Source organism: Triticum aestivum, chromosome 3A (assembly GCF_018294505.1).
Source record: "Triticum aestivum cultivar Chinese Spring chromosome 3A, IWGSC CS RefSeq v2.1, whole genome shotgun sequence".
NCBI classification, from domain to species: Eukaryota; Viridiplantae; Streptophyta; class Magnoliopsida; order Poales; family Poaceae; genus Triticum; species Triticum aestivum.
In genome coordinates this window covers 618,475,921-618,482,421 of record NC_057800.1, presented here as the reverse complement: position 1 = coordinate 618,482,421, position 6,501 = coordinate 618,475,921, and the positions used below count along the sequence as shown (strand labels likewise).

General features: G+C 46.9%; 1 pseudogene; it reads right to left on the bottom strand.

The window, feature by feature from the left end:
* Positions 1-243: 243 nt before the first annotated feature.
* Positions 244-2,597, bottom strand: LOC123058800 (transcription factor DUO1-like; annotated as a pseudogene).
* Positions 2,598-6,501: the final 3,904 nt, after the last annotated feature.

Sequence of the window (6,501 nt, the reverse complement as noted above, 5' to 3'; positions counted from 1 at the left end):
AACAAGGCGAAAGATTTCTCGCTTAATGGCCACCTGGTCAATGAGATGAAGTCCCTGCTCCATTCGTAGCAACAAACACAGGTACACCTGCGCATCCCTGCGTTGCTCTGATCCCCATCCTAGCTCAACACGCAACACAACAGCAACGATGGAGTATAATGTCGGAAACAGAAATCCATCGGGTGAATCGCTAGAAACAAACACAGGTACAACAAAGGTTCTCCAACAAATTGTTCGGCAGAAGGTACTTTTACACAGTACTCACAATACGGAAATTAAAGATACATGCATGCCACGCCGCACAAACACACAAGTGTGTTTTTCGGGCAACAGTATACAACAGCAGCAGATTGAACCAACCACAAAGTAAAATGTTCGGAAAGGTAAAAACGACAAATTGAAATTAATGGATAGGGTACTTGGATCGATCCGGCGGACGGACCGCCTCAGTTGAAGCCAGTGAGGTCCAGTGTGGCCTCGTCCTCGGACGTCTGGAACTCCCTCGAGGCCATCTGGGCCACGTCTTCGTCCTGATTACTGCTGCCACCGGCGCTGCTGCGGCCCGTCTCGCTGCCGTAGTAGCCGCCACCGGGGTGCTGGGGGAGCGGGAACAAGTTAAGGTTCGTGCATGCAGCATGCATGCGTCCCTGGGCACTAAACATCTGCGGAAATGCCGGCTCGGGTCCATAGGGCAGCAGGTTGTTGCTGTAGGTCGGGTAGTAGTATCGCTCCAGCATCTCGCCGCTGTAGGCGTTGAGGTCCGGCAACGGCACGCTCAGGTTCATCATTCCTGCTTGCGACGATGACCCGGCAGCGTTGGCTGGGTGGAGGTACTGACCCATCCCGTGTGGGCTGGAGACGGCCAGCATTGCAGCGGCACATGGAACGATCTGGCCGTCATACGCGACGCCGGCCGATGGAGACGGTGGCGCCACGTTCTCGTCAGCCATCATTTTGTCGCGGATGTACTCCTCGAGGAGGGTGAATTGCCCCGGGGCGGCCTGTTGGCTCGTCTTCTTCTTGAACCGGCGCTTCGACTTGAGGCTCCGCTTTGTCGCGTTCCAGTGATTCTTGACGGCGTTCTCCGACCGGCCGGGCAGGCACCTCGCGATCGACGACCAACGGTTTCCGTGGACCTTGTGCGCGTCAATCAGCATTATGTCGTCCGCCTCAGTCCAGATGTGCTCCTTCTGGAATGTCAATCAAAAGCTAATGTCTCCAGATGATTGGCACAAGCAAGTGTAATTGAATTGCATATCATATTGGACATATTAGTACTACGATAGTATATTCATTCTGAGACGGAAACGTGGTAGTTTTTCAAATTCGCCTGGTAGAAATAAATTGCGTCGCTGAATCCTCGCAACAAAGCTCAATAATATATAGACATCTGAAGCTTGGCCTGGCTGAAACTCAGGAAAGAGTAACAAATAATCATTAGAAATTGAATGGTTTTTTTCGAACGTCTTCAGACGGCAAGGTCCTCGAGCAATTCATATGCGTATAGAGATGAATTGATCGTGCCTACAAGGGAAACTGAGCTAAAACCCCATATGGTGCTTTGTTAATAAAAAAAATTGGTCAAAAACAAAGACAATAGGCGGCCACGCCGCTAAACATACACGATTTTCAGACGCTTGTGCATCTGCAATTCTGCAAAAAAAATTGTAGAACTAATGTGCTTGACCATTTTCTCCCTCCAATCTCTTCTCAAGGGGCACGGACAAAATTACTCACGCGAACAATTAGTGGCCTTGATGAAGAAATTGGCGCAGTTAATGATTAAAATAAAGTCATGCAGCATGACGAACTATTCATTCCTCACTTAATACCCACTCCCGAATTGTACGGCCAAAAGTTCAGCATGCTTCGAACGTAGTAAAAACTAAACTAAGACAATTTAGATTTCCGAATCATATAGATCTATGAAAGATTTCCCATAATTAAAATCAGATCAAGACTATAAGCTGCGATGGTGAGTCACCTTGATGCCGGGGCGCACGTGATTTGTCCATCGCTCACGGCACTGCTTGCCGATCCGTCCCGGGAGGTGCTCTGAAATGGTTGCCCACTTATGTTCGCCATGCTCATCGACCAATCTCCTGAGAAGTCTGCAAACAAGAAAGCAAATTGATCAATTAAGCAGAACAGCTTGAATGCCTGGAGATCAAGCTGCTCAAAAAACGACTCAGATTCAGCTGTTTCACGTACTCATCCTCTTCCTCCGTCCACGGTCCTCTGAACGGTGTCGCCCCATCGTTCTTGGCGGCAGGTCTTTGTCGCCGGACCACGGGGATCTCCACCGGGACGGCCTCAGCGCCATAACCCGCGGCCGCGTGGGTCCCCTCCGGCAGGTGGAGGGAGGCATGCCCAAGCCGGAAACGAGCAATCCCGTGTCGGGGAATCCTGCCGGAGCGCTGCCAGCTTGCTGGAAGTGGGGAAAACCATGGGCAGGGCTCAGGATGTACCTTTCGAACCTGCCGTGCACGTCCGCCGACATGGCTGCCACCGCCGCCAGCTCCTGGTTCAAAAGCATCTCCCCCAACGACGCCATCGCCGGAGGTCGGAACTTGGAAACAAAGGAGGAGGTCGGCGAAGGGGGGTGGAATTTCGAGGAATCGAGCGAGAGAGAGAGGGGAAGAGTCTGGCACAGGGAAGAAGGCAAGTCGCTGTCGAGATGAAGATCCAGGGACCCGCATCATATAGAGCAGGAGGTGCCGCCTCAGCCTTTAATCTCCGGGCTCACGTTCATCCGACGGCGGGAAACCTTCCAAGAATATGACGTTCCAAGTACACACATTCCACAGACCAGGCGAATATGGGCCCTTGGATCCCATCTCTGTCTCTGGCGCCCCATGTAGACCAAGCGTAGCCAGTTTTCTCAGGAGGTCAGCTGTTGCGCAGTGGGCCCGAGCTGTCGGTACATCTCACTCGAGCAAGCAAGAGCCAGTTTGGATGACGAGTTTGTTACAGCTGACAGGGAGGCGCTGCTCCACACAAACTTCCAAATATAGGTATGTCCGTATGCGCATAAAGGACTCTTGCATGCCACTGAGAACCCAATGGCAACTTTTTTCAGCGGAATTCGATCGTTGGTGTGCACGTAAAAATTAATACATTTGCTGAGAAATACAATTCCAATCAATTAAATTAATACATTCCACACAAATAAATATTCCTGGTTAAAAAAATTCCAGAAATACAAGCTTATGTACTTCGTAGATAAGTAAAAAATGAGTGTTAAACCTTTACAACGTCGATTTTGTATGTTAAGCATTCAATACCACAAACAGATATTTTGCTTAGATTTCCTACTAAAGAGTCATGTGAAAAGTGGTGTGTTGATCTTGTTGATTCTATGACCAATACAGCTATATGTATCGGAAAACGAGTGGATCACTATAGGCCCTCGAGATCTATGAAAACGACGAGTCAGAATATGCAACTTGTTCTTTTCGTGTCGGTGACATCGCAATCACAATCCACGAAAGTGAAAAATATGTGTGACTTTTTCTTATCAATTACTGTTGAGTATCTATAGACGATGCAGATAAGACTGCTATGACATTACATATCGAAAAGAGCGATAAAATGGTACGATGAGCATTTTCACGTGCTAATGAGAATGCAACCTACAAACATTTAAGGTATGCATGTTTGTGGCTAGGAATTATTGCAAAGGTCTTTAGGTTGCATATATTTTTGAACAAGTAAAGGTAAACGGCATTGGTATGTCGTTAATCTATGATATAGGCGCAACGGTAAATGGCACTGATATGTCATACTCTATGATATAGACGCAACGATAAACGGTATTGGTTTGTCATTACTATATGATATAGGCGCAATGGTAAATGGTACTGGCCTGTCGTCACTGTATGATCTAGGTGCAACGGTAAACAGTATTGGTATTTCCTTACCCTGTGATAGGCGCTGCCACGTTAACTGTCGTCTGGTAGGGAATAATGATGGTCATACTTGTGGTCGTGACCCATGCTTCTTTTCAGTTTTTCTTTGAGAACCTAAGTTCGGCGGCTCACAATGTACTAACCGCTTCGATCCCCCGGTCATAGGAAAATGGCGATCAGGGAGACAACCAACTCCTCCCTCGCTGTGCCAGTGAGGCTATGGGTTATCTCCACCTCCGGTCGCCACTCTGGCGACGGATGGCCGGGGAAACCCTGGCTCTCTGCATTGGTTGTAGTTAGGGTTAGTATTAGTGTGTCCCGTGGCGATGTTTGGATGGACGTGACATCAGTGCTTGGAACAAAATTTCCTCGATCTCAGCCTCATCTTGACGCCGCCCCTGGTGGTGAACTCTGGGGAGCTGTGGGTACCTTATTCCACCGTTTTCTTGGTGTTATAGATCTGGTGGTGTTTATTGTGTCTGTAGCGGATTCTATTTCGTGCGTGTCATCTTTGTTTGGGGGAAGATGAAGGTCCAATTAAGTACAAAGTTGGAGCCTAGTGAGTGATGGTTACAGCATTCTGCTCTGGCGACATGCGGCGCATCTGGTTTCAAGGAGTACAGGGATGATCCCCAATCAACGTGTCACAACGACAATGGCCTTGCCAGCAGCAAGCCTCTTCTTTGGCTCACATAGCCCTCATGGTATGATGGTGCTTTCTCGTCTCTGAAGACGGCAAGTGGCAAGGATGGTGGTTCCTGAAATCCGCTTCGGTGGAGTTTTGTTGCAAATGTTTTCTGGACATGTGTCCTCTCTCCTTTCCGCTCATGATTTTTCGCAAGTTCGTGTTGTAATTTGATATTTGTTTAATGGTATGTGGAAATTCTTAAAATAGATAGAAAAACCTAGCGCTGTCAGTGTTTGATCCCATATTTTCGTGCAATTTAGCAGGTTGACGAAAGATGTGTCTACGGTCACACATAATTTCATATTTAAATTTGGTCCACACATATAGAAAAGAGGGAAATTTAACTATAAATGCCATCCAAATTTGTGTCTTTTGTGTGGTTTTTACACTGTCCATAAACGAATCCTTCTTTTTCCCCTATATGTTTCAAAGTTTAGTATCATGTTTGTGGCACTGGAACTCTTCTTTGTGCGTCGCTGTGTAGGAAGTGAGGGGGGGCCTGAGTGATGTTGGCAAACACAATGATAAATTAATGTTATATGAATGTATGCATCGTCCTGATGCAGAAGCCGGAGGTAATCCTTCTTTCCGGGAAAAAAAGGAAAAATTGATAAATTAAGAGTCTGTTTAGAACTGAGTCGGCCGAGACTTAACGAAATCTCAGTCGAGTGACGTTAGCGTAGTTTATTTTTCCTACAAGCGGTACAGCCGGATGCTACAAACGGCAACGAAAAATGTTGCAACGGTATTGCAAGCAACGACCACAAATGCTACAACCGTTTAAACTAAAAATGCTACAACCGTTCTAACTAAAAATGTTACAACCGTCAATGAAGGAATATTGCAACCGGTGAGATGACGTGCTACAATTGATGAGGGACGGCATGCTACAACCAGCAAAACAGATGCTGCAATCGGTAAGAACAAAATGTTGCAAATGATATCACGAAATGCTATAAGGTCGACTAAGACTTGGCTAAATAACAGTTGACTGAGGTTTAGCAAGTCCGATAAATTAATGTTGAATTGGTTTTTTATTACATAATTTCGGTCAATTTATCTTATCGCATCTTAACCGAAACAACGGCCGCGTTACTAGGACGGTAAAATTCTATGGGTGACAGCCAGGCACCCTCGTGACGTGGTTGTGCAAAGCATGTGTGACGGGGGTAGGGCACGTTGCGTGAGTGAGACAAGGAGGAAACGCAAGGCGCATACAAGGCGAGATGCCGGTCACATAAAGAAATCAAAAAGGCGAAACGTCACACTGGAATCTGCCAAAAAGCACGCAGTGAGGCGCGGAGTATAACTAATGCAAAATGTCCTCAAGCAAACGCTCGAGCAGCCCGAAGGAGGAAGGAAGCTTCCTTCTCGTCTTCCTTCGGGACGGCACGCAACCCTCGGTTTGGGCCAAATGCGGTTATGGATGGCATGTCCGGAAATAAGCCGAATGCATGCGTGCTCTGTTTTCCTCGGGGCCTATGCATGCTTGCCAAACGTGAGCCAGTCCGTAGTTCTTTTTTGTGTGGGGTAGCCAGTCCGTAGTTCTTATTTTTTTCGCGAAAAGGTCCATACATCTACTAATCAGCACACACCATTACAAAGCACCCCTCAAAAGAAGAAGAAATTACAAAGCCGGTTTGTAGTTTTTTTTTACAAAAAATAATCAGATCTATTATAAAAGTTTATCAAAAAATATAAAGTATCTCAAATATAATAGAAATTACGTCGAGGATTCGAGACCATCGAGAATGAGGCATTGACGTTGCGTTCTTGTCGCTCCCCTATTAGAGCAGGATGGACCTTGTCGATGACAGACGGTAAGTCTTGGTGCACGTGCCCAAGGACCAACGCCCTTGAGTTGCATTTGTCGTTGTTGAACTCTTGCATAGATGTGAAGCACCT